This window comes from Mycteria americana, chromosome 3, assembly GCF_035582795.1.
Source record: "Mycteria americana isolate JAX WOST 10 ecotype Jacksonville Zoo and Gardens chromosome 3, USCA_MyAme_1.0, whole genome shotgun sequence".
Classification (NCBI taxonomy): Eukaryota; Metazoa; Chordata; class Aves; order Ciconiiformes; family Ciconiidae; genus Mycteria; species Mycteria americana.
In genome coordinates, this window is record NC_134367.1 from 45,333,020 (window position 1) to 45,350,113 (window position 17,094).

The 17,094-nt window shown below is 38.4% G+C and overlaps 1 protein-coding gene across 5 annotated transcripts in view; it reads right to left on the minus strand.

Annotated features, from left to right (window-relative positions):
* GPR63 (G protein-coupled receptor 63) overlaps window positions 1-17,094 on the minus strand; it is a 40,463-nt gene that overhangs the window by 2,188 nt on the left and 21,181 nt on the right. For 2 of the 5 annotated variants that reach the window (XM_075498411.1, XM_075498410.1), the window contains exons 2-4: window positions 15,112-15,346; window positions 7,746-7,831; window positions 2,976-3,053 (exon numbers count right to left, since the gene is read on the minus strand). The gene's annotated coding sequence lies outside the window, so the exon portion shown is untranslated. Of the gene's footprint in view, window positions 1-2,975; window positions 3,054-3,753; window positions 4,604-7,745; window positions 7,832-14,087; window positions 14,386-15,111; window positions 15,347-17,094 lie in introns of those variants that run through there. The other 3 variants (XM_075498409.1, XM_075498407.1, XM_075498408.1) reach the window with 3 other exon arrangements.

Below are 17,094 nucleotides of genomic sequence, written 5' to 3' on the forward strand. Positions count from 1 at the left end.
TCTGAAACCAATGGGAACCAAACAATTGCTTCGCTTTCCTTAATACAAAAGGATCCTTAATACATATTTACACTTTAGGTCAACAAAATTTACTTAAGCACCAGTCACAGGAGTCTCGTATTATAGATCCTGCTCTTGTAGTCTTGCCAATACTGTACAAGACTCTCAACCCACCAAGCTTTTTTCTACTATAACCAGGACCAGAAAACTTTTGTGTTTGAAAACAAACTTTACTGATTAAGAGTGAATAAATCAAATCAGTATGTTTATTTAAATCTCATAATTTTTAAACTAACTTCATGATTTTGTTTTTAAACTGCCTACAGCTGGAAACTTTAATAACATTTCCAAATAACTTAAATAGTATCAGCGTCACCTATCTGCCTGTTTGGTAGGCACTGAAAAGCCTACCTATCTCAGCTATCCTATACAATACAGAATCCTTGGTTCCACATCAGTCATTAGCAGCAGATGCCTCAGGAAAAACATGTAAAACATCTTAACCTCTTATTAACTATTATATAACTTGTCCACAGGATGAAAGTATTTCTCAATTTGTTGTGTTTAGTGACTGATTCACATCAAGGTGCAGGAAACTAACTCTTCTTCAGTTGCTACAACCCTTCCCCCTGCAGCAAGCTTTCCTGCTTTCACTGGTCTAGACATGTCTTTGTTAATTCATCTTGGTATCCCACATAATTTAACCGTGTGTGCCCTCTTTTTCCCTATAAATCTAATCCTTAGACTTTCTGCTGAACTCCCTCCCTCATCACTATGCTGATACAATGCAACATTTCCTTTTATAGTTTACGTGTACTGTCTTGTTGTACTATTATTATATATATTGAATTATTACATGTACTGTCCTTACAGACAAATAAAACGCAAAAGAGTTGAGAGTTGTCTCTTTTCAGTACTAGCTCTTCATAGAACTCCTCGCCTCTATCTTGGCCTATTAAATTAAACACTCCCAGAGTACTGGCATCTGCTCAAGCTGGAAACCAGAAGGATTCTATGCCCTTTTAAAAAACAGATCACCATAGCCAGAAACTTAAAGTGGGATTCACCTCATTCATTCTGGATGACTGCAATAGTCACTTCAGGCTGTTTTCATGTTTTTAGTCAGAACAGGGATATAGGCATCTTCAGAGGGCAATCTATCTCCTCCATCTCTGCACATGGTGACAAGCTTGTGCTACTAACTCAAGTTTATGTTTGGTAACACAAAACCTGCCCACAGTATTTATGCAGGTTGTTTGGTATCAACATCAGGCAAAACTGAAAGGAGGAAGGAATGCTTTTGCGAATTTACACAAGGACCACATGCTTCGTGGAGGGTCAAAAGTTTACTCTTCCCTGGATAATACTTCACCAACAAAGACATGAACTGTAAGACAACAAAGTCTAACCTATGTCCCCAGTTTGGACTTCTAGTGATCCGAATGCAAGCCTGCTCAGGCTGCTGCCAAGGATTCATCAAGGAACATCAGCACTATGACCTGCTCCTCTCTTTCCATAACAAAGCTATTCCTTTCCTATCTGCAAGCTCAATATCGCTAGATGATTTCCAGTGCCAGATCACCTTCAGCATTTTTTTCTAAGACAAACAATTAACCTCTCTGTCTCCTTTAATTTTCACTGGTATCATGAAGGGATATTGATATAAACATCCTAATTTCATTGAGTCATACAAATTCCACTTTCTAGAGGTGTTGTGGTTTAAACCCAGCCAGCAACTAAGCACCACACAGCTGCTTGCTCGCTCACTCCCCCCCAGTGGGACGGGGGAGAGAATCAGAAGAGTAAAAGTGAGAAACCTCATGGGTTGAGATCAAGACAGTTTAATAGGGAAAGCAAAAGCCGCGCACACAAGCAAAGCAAAACAAGCAATTCATTCACTCCTTCCCATGGGCAGGCAGGTGTTCAGCCATCTCCAGGAAAGCAGGGCTCCATCACGCGTAATGGTTACTTGGAAGACAAACGCCATCACTCTGAACATCCCCTGCTTCCTTCTCCTTCCCCTAGCTTTATATGCTGAGCATGATGTCATATGGTATGGAATAGCCCTTTGGTCAGCTGGGGTCAGCTGTTCCAGCCGTGTCCCCTCCCAACTCCTTGTGCACCCCCAGCCTACTCGCTGGTGGGGTGGGGTGAGAAGCAGCAAAGGCCTTGACTCTGTGTAAGCACTGCTCAGTAACAATGAGAACATCTCTGTATTATCCACACTGTTTTCAGCACAAATCCAAACCATAGCCCCATACTAGCTACTGTGAAGAAAATTAACTCTATCCCAGCCAAAACCAGCACATTCTCCACCCCTTATTCCATACCATTTACGTCATGCTCAGATCCCACACTATCTAATACAACCTCATTAACCACTACCCCCCTTCCCATCCTTTGATACAACACACAGATATAATTCCCTTAGTCTATGGACCACCCATGTCTTTAAAATGTCCACAAATGTCCATTGAGTCCATGACTTTGGGCTCCATCTGTTATGGTGGTCACTCAGGACAGGAGAGGTGGTGTGTTGTGTGGAGTTACTGGCACCAAAGCCAGCTCAGGTCGGGTCCTGCTTGAATGGGAGGGAATGTCATCATTTTCTATTTTATCCTATTATATTTCAAAGATTGTTAAACTCAGCAAGAGTATACTAAGCTACGTACATTGACATTTTGCAAAAATGCCAAATTCTGTTAACGTTATTCTAGGTTTTCCTTTTCTCTCCATTCTCTCCCTTTCATTTTTATTTTACATTAACTCTTCTAGAGAAAACCTCAATGTTAATTACAGGCTAAAGCATACATAGTAGCCAAAACTCTTCTTTCTTTGGTCTCTATAAACCTTTCCTTAACTAGTCTTCTTTAACATATTTGTTAGAATAAAATCTGTAACCAACAGCAGAAAGGTTAGCACACCCTTCCAGGATAAATAAGCAAGGATTTTAGCAATGAACATGAAAATCTCACCCAAAGTTCCACCGAGGTTTATGACTCCACAAGTGAAGAACACTGAAGAGGAAAGGAAGCTGTAGTGTTCTGCAGGGACTGCAAAAGAGCATAAATTCAACAAATAATCCTGGATTTAAAATCATGGAGTATAGAAAATTAGATCCCCACGGCAGTATCTTTTAGAGCTCTGTAAGCAATAAGCCAGCAAAGGTAACTTTTGCATTTCTGATTGTTTTTGACAAGGTCTCTCCACCAAAGCTCTAAAAGAAACTAATCTGCCATTAGATAAATGTAAAGCCCTCTCACAGACAGTATCAGTTTAAAATAGGAAACAAAAGAAGGAGCAGTTAGTTTTGCAGTGAAAAAAGGTCACCAGAATGATCCTACAAAGAAAATCTATACTGGGGTTCAAGCTCTTCAATCTACAGGGGAGAAGAAGGAAATGTGAAACCACAACATTTGCTGATGATGAACATGAACTATTTTTCAGAGCAATTTAATAAAAACAAAGGTCAACTATAAAGATGTACAGAGGAATTTCATGACAGTTAGTGACAAGCTAATAGCTTGCCAGATAAAATTCAGTGTTGCTAGAGGTAAAGCTATGCATGTATAGAAAAAAAGTTATCTGCACAGTAACAGATGCTAAACCAATGATTACCACCCAGAAGAAAAACAGATCTTCAAGTTTTGATAGTCTGCTCTATGAAAACATCAACCAAGTGTTCAGAATTTTTAGCAAACAGAGAAGAAAAGCAGGAGCTATCTACATGCACTGTATATTGATACACACTACCTGATATAACACACATCCCATGGTACCTCCTATCTTCAGTACTATGTTCAGTTCTGCTCCACCTGATCTCCATTCAAAAGTGACTGAAAAAAGGTATCATAGAGGTCTACAGAATTATTAGTGGCACAGGGAAAGTGAATGATTGCTGTCTCTCATAATACAAAAATAAGAAAAGCCAAAGGAATCACAAAATCCCAGAACAGCTGAGGTTGGAAGGGAACTCTGGAGGTCATCTTGTCCAACCCCTCTGCTCAAGCAGGGCCACCTAGAGTCGGTTGCCCAGGACCACGTCTAGATGCCTTTTGAGTATCTCCAAGGATGGAGACTCCACAACCTCTCTGAGTGACCTGCGCCAGTGCTTGGTCACCCTCACAGTGGAAGAAAGTGTTTCCTGATGTTCAAGTGGTACCTGTGTTTCAGCTGGTGCCCAATGCCTCTGGTCCTGTCACTGGGCACCACTGAAAAGAGCCTGTCCTCTTTGCACTTTCCCTACAAGTATTTCTATACATTGATAAGATCCCCCTGAGCCTTCTCTGCTCCAGGCTGAACAGTTCCAGCTCTCTCAGCCTTTCCTCACAGGAGAGATGCTCCAGTCTCTTCACCATCTTTGTAGCCCTTCACTAGACTCTCTCCAGTATGTCCATGTCTCTCTTGAACTAAGGAGCCCAGAACTCAAAATTATTATTTCACAATTAATTGTGAAAATACTTGCCACAGGGTGCTGTGGATGCCATAGAGCTTCTGTGGATTTAGAAGGCAATTTAGGACACATTTCACATGATCTTTATACAGATGTCCATGTCAGGAAGAGGTGAATCACCTTCATGAAGCACCTGTCTCCCTCTGCTGACTGCAAAGGGTACAGGGCCATTGGATTTGAATACAGACATTTTGAGCACATACATGCAGCTACTTGACTAACTTCAAATATATACAACAGAATTGGCTCACTTAGGTTAAGTTTACAGCTCTTTAAACATATTTATGCCACACAACTTTACACTCTGAATTATGAAGTTCAGCAGAGCCTTAGATAATGTGTATCAAAAGCTCTAAAAAAAAAAACCAACCTGCAAATGTTCCAGAAAATACTGCTTTATCACCAATTGTCCTTCTAAACAGAAGGAACCAGACAAGGGGAGTAAGCACAAAAGTGTTCTGCACCCTTAATTTAGTCAAAAAGACTGTGCTACTCTGCATTTCTCAAGCCAGTAGCATCCAGTATATAGTAAAGGACAAAGGACTCATAGCTGTCTACAGAGTATTCCTAACAAACCCAGAAAAAGTGACTAAGAAAAATAATCTCATGTATGCTCTCTCACCATCCCAGCTCTCTACGCAAATAACTACCTCCTATTTTGTGCTTTCTCCCCTCAGTGTGAAGCTTGTATGCTTTTCTGTACAGTGTTAAGAGAAGAGGAGGAGAATGACCTCATGCAAGCTGCTGCCTGGACTTAGCCAAGTACTTAAAGTGGGAAGCAAGCATTAGCCATTTGGCTGTTGCATAAATCATCAGCCATATCCTCTTTTCAAGAAGGACAAAAGAGTGAGTGGTGATCAGCTATTACAAAGAAGATACCTAACCTAATAAGCGGACTGCAGGCTTTGGAACTCAGGTAGAAAGAAACTCTTGAGTGTTGCTCCTGTGCTCGTTGCTTCCTGATTGATGGTTTCCAGGCGGCACCCTTCTCTGTACTCTGTCACTCTGAGGTATGAAATCTCTCCGTGCACTGCATACTGAATCTGCATGCTCAAATGTGTTTTGGAGTTACACTTACCTAACCTGCAGGCAAGTCAGTTATGCTCTTTCTTGGCTATCATCCTTCGTAAATGTGACTGGCATTTCAGCCAATAAATTCAAAAGAATCCCTTCTGTAGCAGTCATATATATAAATTTCCACACACCCCCCCCCTTTTTTTTTTTTTTTTCTACTTAAAGGGCTTCTACCATAAGCATCCACATGATTATTAAACATGCGCCTCCACCCCTCTTCTTACCCTTCCAACTTCCCCAAAATTATGTAAGGATAGAAATTTAAGCTGAAAGAAAGGGACCAATAAGATAACTTCACAGCAATTTCATGTCAGTCGTCACTTGCTCTTTGAGGAAGACTGATCTTGTAATTTCAAAGCCAGAGTCATTGCAGAATGGTAATCACATAGCTTGTAAAAGACAACCATGCTCTGGCAGTTTAAATAGGTATGCTTATTGATGGTCAAAGTACTCCTGCAAGAGGCAGATACCTTTTTGTCACAGCATTCTCACTTTTGGAACATGTATTCTCACTGATTCTTTTCAGATGCAAAAAAGCTTCACACAGTCACTTTTTTCCATTTCAGTGCTGAAAATTACTGGGTATGCACATTTTCTCTCAAGCAAGGTTCTCACTCATATACAACTTTCTTTTTATGGAACGTAATAGACACAATTATTTCAATGAAGTACACACTTAAAGCTAAATACCACAGAAATTTCATTCATCAAATATAATTATTGCTAGAACTATGGCGTCTGTTTCTAACAGCTTTTGAAGCTAAAAGGTTTCCGTTGAAAATTTGGATAGCATGCTCAACCAGAAATAAAAATTATATCTTATATGCAAAGCCAACATCAGTCAAAACCAGTAACTCCAACATAGACAAAACAGGGAACATAACAGTACCATAATAACAGTTATGTTTAATGCAGATCAGAACATGCCATGAACAGCTGCCAAAATGTTCAATGATATATTAAATTTATCTGCTAAAAGTAAGCATATTTTCAGTGCTGCCCAGCACCAAGATTTGGTCCAGCACATAGAAATCATTCTTCTTCAGAAACCTGAAGCTAGCAATGCCTGGTACAGTGATCCTGTTTCTTGGGGATGTTTTAAGTGGTCACAAATGGGAAGCTTCTGCATGCTTTATAGCATCAACGGTTTTATTTTGAAGGTAAAGTTTGGCAAAAACAATTTTTGCAACATAAAAAACATTAAAAGCGCAAAATATTCTTAGGGGAAACAGGATAATGTCAACAACAAACATGAAGGCCATGGCCTTATTTTGTTTTCAAAAAAAATTGTGTTGACAGAAAATACTCAAGTATGAGCTCTCTGACACCCCATTATTGTACAAAGAAGCCCGGGACATATTCCCCTCTCGATACGAATAGAGCATTGTTTCCTATGCCATTAAGCAGAAGCAGGAACATATTGCAATGGAATCCTTTCTGCTAAAGCCAGTGCAAAGAATGAGTCAGAGCACAAATCAGCAGGGACAGTGTTCTTACTCACCTAACTGTTCCTCCTAAAAGGAACTAGCAGTTTTCAGTTTTAATACCTATTTACATATCCTAAATTGAAACTAATCAACTACACTGCATGAGTAGATGACCCATAAAACTATTCACAAGAGGCATTAGTTCAATTTAGGAAATTTTCCTTTTTTTCCACTCTATAAACACTACTGCAGCAATTTTCATAGGAAAGTATTGTGGGAAACGGCCACCTCTGCTCTGAGTCATTAAGTACAACTAATTGCCCTCTTGAGGATATTTCTTTCTGTCCTTAATTCAGAGAGCCATTAACTGTCAAGAAATGTCAGCCATGGGAATCATTATTACTATTCTAAACCACAAATATGCAAAAAGTAAAGAATAATTTTATTTTCTTAGCTCTTGGGAAAAATCATGTTCTTAATTTGTAGATCATGTGAAAGGACTTACGCAGTTCTAGGTTCATTTCTAGTACTGTCACAATATTCCCCCAACTTCTAACTTTCCCACTAGTTCAATGGTCATATTAACCGCATTCATGCTGAAGAGCTAACCGAATACTGTAGTACCTAGAAGAGCAGTAAACATACTCTTTTAATTCATAGTCTCTGCCTAGTTATTAACATACAACTAACAAGTTGGAAGCTTCCTAAATTTTAAGTGGACCTTCGAATTATACATGCAATCACTACATGTCAGGTTGACAAATAAAAAAATAATTTTAAAAAAAGCGTACCAATCCAGACAGGCTCCCATGAAGAGCAGGAATCATAAGTCATCTTGTGGTGTTCTGTTCAGCAAAGTATTCCCTTTCCAAATAACCTGTCCAAAAAAAAATATTGATGACATATTTACACACAAGGCAGGACAAGATCAGAATAGCAAAAGTTTTTCCTGTAATAAAACTTTATTTTTATTGGGAGAGGTAGAAAACGCTGTGTCTCCTGACAAAAGGCAGATCACATGCCCCTTTCTTGCAGAAGGTATAGACCGTAGGCAGGACTAAGGCATCTAAGTTGCATCAAGCCAAAGATATCCTCAGCTATCTCACCTGTGAAGCATAAGAATCTCACCATTTAATACTAACATTTACCAGGACTGGAGTAACATGTTGTTTCAGATCTCATTCAGATGCATTTCTTTAATTTGTAGACAAGCACACAGCAGTTAGATCCAGTAAGACTTATGGCAGCTATTAAAATACATCAGGATCCTGATCATAAGACCCCCAAAGCCTCTCAGAAAACATGTCATTTAAATCCACAGGGTGCTACTGAACATCATAAAGAAGATTAATAAATTTTCCCCAAATGGCAAAGATATCAGTGTAATAGTATTGGAAAAGCAAAGGGCAAGAAAACAGCTCTAGAGAGGAAGAATAAACCATGAAAGTTTCAATGCAGGATCTCAGCACTTCCTTTACATGCTTTCGTACCAATCAATCATCAACACAATGCTATTATGCCTCAAGTAGTTAAAATGATTTCTGTAAACTGGGCCTAACATAGCTAAAAAGCTGCATATTCCATCATGACATACCTGTTGTTAACTTAGCACATAAATTTTCAATGTAGCTTTTCCATATGCTCTCAGAAGGAAGCCAGAAAATTTCAGTGAGCCTTGAAAGCTGAGTTTATGTCACACTAAAAGATCCCAGTGACCTGATTTATATATAAATATTTTTAATATATAAAAATCAAAAGAACAAAGATGTGGGACACAGACACTTTCACATGCTGGTTTTAAGAAGGCTACACAACTTTTAATTTCTGCCAGAAGCAGCTTTTGGAACATCTGTAAGTCACCTCCACACTGGAGCTAAAGATGTCAGGATCTTTCAGGAGCAAGTTTCTAAGTAAATGCTGTACACGACGGTTGGAGGACAGACCAGCCAATGAGCTTACAATGACCTCCTACAAGGGAAGCAATAAGAACAAACTGTACTTTAAGACCACTCATAATCTTGTGGTTCCTCCAACCATTCGAGTGCTGAGTTTCTGCATATGCAACCAACTTAATACGGACTTCAAACACCCAAAACATAACGCCTGATTCGCCAGACTGGCGACTCCTGAGAAATCTGCCTTCTGCAGACCAAACCCATTATTTAGCCAGAATGGAAGTCAGTGTCTGAAAGATTTCCCTGACAATCTATTAATACAAATTATTTTCCATTAGCACAAAAATTTGATCTTTACATTTGTTCCACAAAACAAGGTGGGAAGGAAAAATACAAGTTTCAGATTTAGTTATGCATAAAAGAGATAAAATGTAGCCATTAGATTATTATAGACTTTCACCACTTGGTTTGTTCCCTCTTTAGCAAGGTAAGCATTATAAACTGTTAATCTTCCCTCTTAGGCTTTCTGAAGTGTCAAAGAAGTGAATAGGTTTGCCAGCAGGCAGAATACTCTGCCAGGAACTTGGATGGATTGAATACAGCGAAAACCTGTCAGATCTTCCCACCAGACAAGCACATTCTCTGACATAAAAACCATTTCTTCTCTCTACTTGTGTGTTTATAGAAAGTATTTCCAACTCTCATTAAAAGGACTTTTAAAAACAATTTAGAAAAGCATCTAAAACATCACCATGAACTAGAAACATCACATGAACTTCTACTTCAAACCTCCAAGAAGGGAAAAAAATAAAAGCACTTATTCAAAGTCAATTTGGAAAATTTTACTAAATTTGAGTACCTTGAAGAGCTTGCTCTTAACTGGGTGAGACTGCTTTGGGTAGCTTTCTGTTGGCAATCAGGGGTTAACATCGTTTCCAAATGACATTCCTCCCCCCCCCACCCCCCCCCCCACCCCCCCCCACCCCTGACAAATGATTAGCCAGATTAGCCAGGCTTTTTTTTTTTTTTTATAAGAACAGAGGGGAAAAGCTCTGTAACCCTTCACGATCCTGCAATGACATTTGAATGCAAGGATTCCTGTACCTGCAGAGAGCTCTACTTGTGGAATTACACCTTGATGATATCAGCATTTAGAGCTGGCAGAGCTACTGAAAGGGTAGTCCTGACCTCTTCATCATTCACTCACTCATTCCTGAACCCAGCTCCCCAGTCCTGAAGCAGAAGGATTGCTCTGGACTAAAACAGACCGTGGCAAGCCAATTTGAAAGCTTCACATTTCTTGACTGTGCTGTGCCATAAGCAAGAACGGTGGAAAACTTGTAATTACTGATGATCTTAGAGGAATTTGCATCTTATTAGGTCTATTTTGATTCCCCAAACCAGCAACTGTCATTTCCAAAGAACTAAAATAGCAGAACTAAAATCACAGGGATCTTAAACAACATTAAACTTAAAAATGTTTTCCAGAAGCATTCAGATTACATTAAAGACTTAGCAACAGGCTAGAGAAGGTCTCAAAAATATTATGAAATGTTTTCAGTATACCATTGCTTTTCAAATGAGTCATAACTTTTGTTAAGTACTTTACCAACAGCTCTCTACATCTAGTTGCACCTACTCCATGGCCATTTTTTAGCAAGTCTTCTTAACATTTTCTTGGGATAGTAAGTCAAACCATGGGCAAAAATAAACTGAAATACTGAAAGCTTCCTTTCTTCACCAAAAAGTCAGTCTATCAGAAGACAATAGGCAAGTCAAAAAGCCTGCTTCAAGTCAGAAAGCTTTAACAGAGTTGTCCTAAGGCTATGTTGGCTTTTCAACTAGAGCAACTTCTCCAGTATATTCTCTGAATGGAAGACTGAGTTCTGTGAAGATGTTTCACCTTCATATACCATAAGGTAAAGATCTAAAGGCTCCTTGTATTACATCACTCTTACCTCCTTTGTACAGTACACCCAACATACACTATTGCACTGCTTTCTGCTAAAAACAGGGGAAGATGGATTTTCTTATTTGTCAGTAGTTCTGACAACAGCTGTTAGCACATTAACTTCTACCAAAATGCAAGGACTTACAAAATTCATCTTATAAAAATGGTAACCCCATCATTGACAGCATTCTACATTGATGGAATTTAAGCTGTCTCTCCCACAAAAACATATCTGTTTTTTGAAGCAAAATTGATTTTAACAAAAATTCATCTTTTTCTAAAAAGATGCAGGGATGCTAATGGACAAGTGATTAGAATGACTGAATTTGTACTCTTTTCACACTGTGTGCTGCACACAACAGGTTCCTGGGATCTGGTTTAGTTCCCTGAGCAAAGGGATCAGCCCTGATTCTGCTTTTCCCACAGGGATTCAGCTCATGCTACAGCGAAATTCTGCTGCTGCCCAAGAGTCTTGCTGCTGTAATACAGATGTTAATGGGTCTTACTTCTTGGGACTTGGTTCACAGAGAAGAGGTGCTGGTAGCAAGTTAAATGAGGTGACCGTATTTCAGCAACAGAAACGTTGCTGCTTGCAGCATCCTGCTCTGAGAGTACTTAAAGGCTGTAAGGGTAAAATTTAGCTGAGAACTAAACACAGACTTAGTTTATATGCGTATTTATGTGTTTACATTATACACTTTGTTTTCTTCTTTTACATATACACACATGTGTGTGTGTATTTTCAATACTTATTAGCATCTCTATTCAGCCAAAACCAAAAATAAAATGCTTAATGCAACAAAATACTCTAACAGTTGTTTGTGTTCCTTTGATTTTTTTCCCCCAGATTTACCCTATACTTTGTTGTTAGTCTAAATTAGTCTACTAAAAATCAGCTACATGTTACAATAGTAACTTACATTTCATAATGTAAAAACAGAGACTAAATAAACTAACTACTTCTTAATAGTTATCCATGTCATCTAATCATTTTAATAGCTTCAGAATACTTTTTGTCTCATGCCAGCCAACTGGAATAACACTTTCAAGATAGCAATTGTTTCTGAGAAACAATCCTAATGAGAAATCTGTTAATACTAGAGATTAAAAAAGACAGTTAAATTGAGAGTTTCCATTTGGACAACTCTCAGGGTGAGATGACATATTACAGATGTTCAGACCCTATGCAATAAGGCACTAACAATTTCTGTACAGGTGTGACAGGCAGGGCTTGGAACACACATCACAAACAGCTAAAAAAATGATTTGAAAAATGATTAACTTTGCAAGCCAAAAATATTTAAATGAGTCAATCTGGCGATTTTTAAAGCACATTGTTTTGTTTTAATGTAATACAAGAGATCACTATTTCAATTTTTTCTGTTAGTTTTTTTTTTTTATAACAATGCAAAGCAAACAAATACACTTATCAACTGAAGGATTCAAATCCTTTGTAGGAACAATCTTTTTAAGTACCTTACTTAAAGGTTACAAATAACTTCACAGTTAATTGAAGTGATTTTGCAATACTCAGTGGTTTTGTGCTACTTGGGAACTGTTAAACAAATAGTAGGCCAAATCAAATGTCTCACATGGACAGAGTTACAGCAGTTCCCAGTTGACTAACCTCATATTTAAGAAAGGTTTGTTTCCATGGAAAAGCTCCTTCAGTAATAAAAGTGAGGGATTTTCACGTTATTTTTAAAAAAACAATTATTTATTATTTTTAAAAAAACAATCAATCAACAACAACAAAACACACACCTCAGGGGCAGGGGGGAACACCAAACCACAACTCCACCCCGCCCGAACAAACAAAAAACCCCCACAAACAAACAAACAACCACAAAAAAAACCAACCCAAAACCCCCCAAATGTAGAAAGCGAAGTATTACCTCACCAGCAAGAAGTCGCATATTAACTCATGTTGTCTTCCACTTTGGTAGCTCAAGATCATATTTCCCTACTTAACTGAAAGCTGGTAAAGTATGCTCAATTAACTCATTTTGCAAATAATATCAAAGCGTTTCCTCAGTTACAGAGAAGTTTATTTGGTCTCAGTTTCTATATGAAACTGATTCTGACAAAATACCACATGAAATTTATCACCTTGCATGCAGGACAACTAAATAGAATAATAAACGTTAACACATAATTTCTAATTTGATTGCAACTACTCAGCAACCACTGAAAAATTCAGACCAAGAGACTTGTATAGATTTTTTAAAACACTGAAACACACAAAAGTCAGTAACAACTGAAAGTTATGGGCTAGATTTATAGGAAAACAAGTTGTAATGATATCCATCATAAGAGACCAGAAAATGAAACCCTTGCCTCTGTGCTCTCTATAAATCTCTATAAATCCTGAAATATTGTTCATTGTTAAAATTAACATTATTCAGCACAAGACATCAAAAAGAACACATACAAAATCAGAAGTTATGTTCTTCCTGTATTTCCAAGACAGAAGAAAAAAAAAAAGGTTTCAAACTACTGGGGAAGGTTTGCAGGTCATTTTAAAGGATTCTGTATTAGGATGTCATGACTGACAACAAAATTTTTTTTTTCCCGCCTTTCTCTGGGATTGATTTAAAGTTAAGTATTTTTGTCTAATCATCTGATTATTTTCTCTTTATTTCTATCAAAACCACTTTCCTACTCCAGACCTAATAGTCAAGCTTCTGTTAGCAGCTCCTTTACACTCACAGAGCTGGCTGAAAATAACTTCTATAGAATTTTTTGCCTATCAAATCATTATTGTTTTTTCCATTGAAAATCTTGTTGAATTTAAGATATTTCTACAAAATCTCTCCAATAAAAGCCAAAACTGTTTGTTTATACATCATTATTTTGTTTACACAAAAAAGATGCACTTTAACAAGACTTGTTCCAGCACACCTGGCTACAGTACAGTACATTTACTTTAGTTCCCTCAAAATATTTCTCATCCAGGCTCAACCAACAGTTCAAGAGCCACAATTAATCCTTCACAACATTTTCATCTGTCTTGCTCTCTTCTTCCTACTATACCTTTCCTATGGGCACTTTGCAGCAACAGTTAATCTGATGCACAGCGTGCTTTGTTGCCAGCTTTCTCATGGGTTCTACAGCTCCTTCCACCATACAACGGGAATACAGCTTGTCAGAAGATGAGAAAGAGACTTTCAGGAAAGATGCAAGGCATCCTTCAGGAAGCAAACAGCCACCACAACAATTAAACTGACTCAATCCTAAAGTCCCTCAGCAAAGGGGCAATTAAGGAGGAAAAGTAACGATTTACATACTGTGACAGCTGTAGTCTGCTCCTGGCTACTGTTTCCAGTGATAAGACAGTGGCAGATCCTGATCCATCTGTAGACCAACAGTACTCACATCAATGCAATACATCCAGTCATATGACAACCACGGAGGGAAAGGTGATAGTGCACTTAATGCCATCTCCACAATGACCTCTGTCGCCTACCTGGCTGAAAAGACCAGAAACAGTTCTCCCCAGTGTCCTCTAAATAACAGTTTAAATGCTGCATGTTGAAGAAGTTTAACACTGCTGGAACATGGACTCATTTTCCAGAATATGTTTTACTGAAAACAGTTTCATTTCAGTTCAGAAAACATAGAATGGCAATTCTACCAACCACCTGTATATGCTTTAAATCCCTCCTTGGCCTTCCATTCCATATTTAGCTCACAAGCTATCTTTGTTTGGCAAGTTCTTATAATTTTCAGTCTTACAAAGACCTTTTCACAGATCTCCTCTTTTTGTTACAGAAGTAGCTAAGGCAAGTTTCTGAAGCTCTACAGACTCAACCATTGCCTGTTCTCCTCCCAGCCTGCTTTTATTCCTTTTCTTCTTAAGCAAATATAACCTGTGAAACTCATGCATATTCAGTCCATGACAATCTCATTTTGAGTAGATATGCCCCATAAATAATATGTCTGAATAAAGACATAACCACTTACTCATGTGCTTGAATTCACACCCTCATATGCATGGGATACAACTTCAAAACAGCAGAGCAGACTCTTGCATTAGGTTTTTGTGCTGCCCTTCACCATCCATCTATCTGCTATCACCAATTTTATCTTGGAAGTGGGTGCAATTCTAAATATATCACATCTAGATACAGTCTAGTCATTCCTTTTATCTTAAACCACAACTCACACAATGCTGAGAACATGGATACCATTATCTTCTCTAGTACTTAAGAATTTCCAAGCCCATCAAGCTGCAAAGAAGGGACTTTAACTGCAGAAACACAAGGCACTTAGGAGTAAAGCAAGCAACACGAAATAAGCATGTTACTTTACCTCTTACACTGGAGACCTTGAGAAGTGGGAGGGGGAAGATCCACATCCCATCTATACCCTTTTAAAAGTCTAAGGTTTGCAGGTATTTCTGGCTGTTCAGAATTCTTCCTGCCTTCTCCTTGTCCAGTCAGTCCATCTTACCAATGACAGTGGTTCCTGTCTGTCCTCTGGGCTCAAGTCTTTATCCCTATAGCCACATGCTTAGCTAGAATGGCTCAGCTATGCTTGCCCTTCTCTGTGGGAAGAAAAAAAAAAAAATCCTGTTGTATCAGTCAATAACTCTGGTTTGGAAACCTGATACAGTGGCTTTAGGTATTTTCAGCAAAAGCATTAGAAAAAAGAGCCAAGGTCTCTTCTTGGGCAGAGCAACTATCAAAACGCAATTCAATTAACTTGCTATGAGCAACTTCATATATGCAAATCAAATAGGTATAATATAGATGTTAAACAGGTTATACATGAAGTTCAAAATCTGTAACTTCACCAGGTCCATAGTAGCTCTAATCTTTCCCATGTACTTTGAATAATCTTAGCTTACTTCCTAGTCTGTTTTTCAGCAGGTCCATACTGCTGCCAGGTCTTTGTTATTCTGTTATCTACTGAGCAGTAGTTTTAATGATTATTTTAATGATTATTTAAAGACCTGCTTTACTGTACAGCTTTTGTCCATTTTCTAATTTTAATAGCAAATTTTTGTTCAGTGAGCCACACACCAGGTGGTCCCAGTGGGAATTTAAGGTACCTTTTGTAAATACTAACAAAGCAATGAAAATTAACGGACCGTAAAATACAGGAAATTTACTTCTCATCGCATCATCAATTTATCTACCCACCTAAATGAGTTTAAAATACCAGCTTCAAGCAGTCTGATGTTCTAGGGACACTCAGCTGCCACTTCATTTATAGTCTGTTTCCTTAGCAACACTATAATCCATCTGGCTGCAGAAAGCTAAATTCCCAAACCATATCCTCCTGTACACCGGAAATAGGCTCAAAAACATTTATATTTTAAACAGCACACAGTCATCATGATTAGTGAGCATATAAATGAATCTGGAAAGGCAATAATGTTCTTAACACACATGCAAACTCTCCCTGCTCTAGCTTGAATAAGTGATTCACATACTGAGAATGGCATACAGGCTTTTCAACTTCTAGGTGTTACAACAGCATCTCTTTCCTGACACTGCAGTCCTAAGCAAAGCTGCTGAAGATCTAAGTCCTGGCTCTGAGAGGAAGAGATCTTGTATATCATATTCCACCAAGAGTTTCGGAAATGAAAACGTTTCTCTCATCTTTGTTCCACCATGCCCAGCTGAAGGAGCCTTCAGAACTGCACAAGGTCAGTTCTCTTAAAACTTTTCTAAGAGAAGTAATTTGAAAGACCTGGGATGCAATGCTACCAATGGCAGCCAGAAAAACCCTATGAAAATTAATCACACTACAAAGTAGAGCCACTTGTCTTAAAAATACTTACTCTTCAGGTTTTTGCATTGAAAACTATAAATATCATCTGTACAAAGTAAAATAAAAATCCAGTCCCCAACAGCAACACTTAAACATTGTTAAGAGCATAAAAATCGCAAATCCAAAATATTCAGGAAAGCCGATTCAGAGATTGGAGTGTAACTAGCAATTCCCCAATGCCACAGCCAAGCTAAGATGCAACTGGATAACATCAAGCCTTCTACCACCAGGATGAACGGATACAACTTAAAATGGCAGAATGCATCTTAACCGTATGCCATTTTGCCTGAATTTGGAAACTCCAATCTGGCAAAGGAAATTCAGTTCTTATCTAACAGGCAAATTAATCAGTTATGTAGAGCGGAACAACTTCCTCATTGCCTACATCTCACAAAGACCCATCAACAGCAAGCCAGTCTTTAATCCACAGAATGATTTTGCCATGCAGTCAACCATTTCAGTGATAAACCTGCATAGCTTTGCCTGACTACTGTACAGTGGTGGCATAGAAGTCCA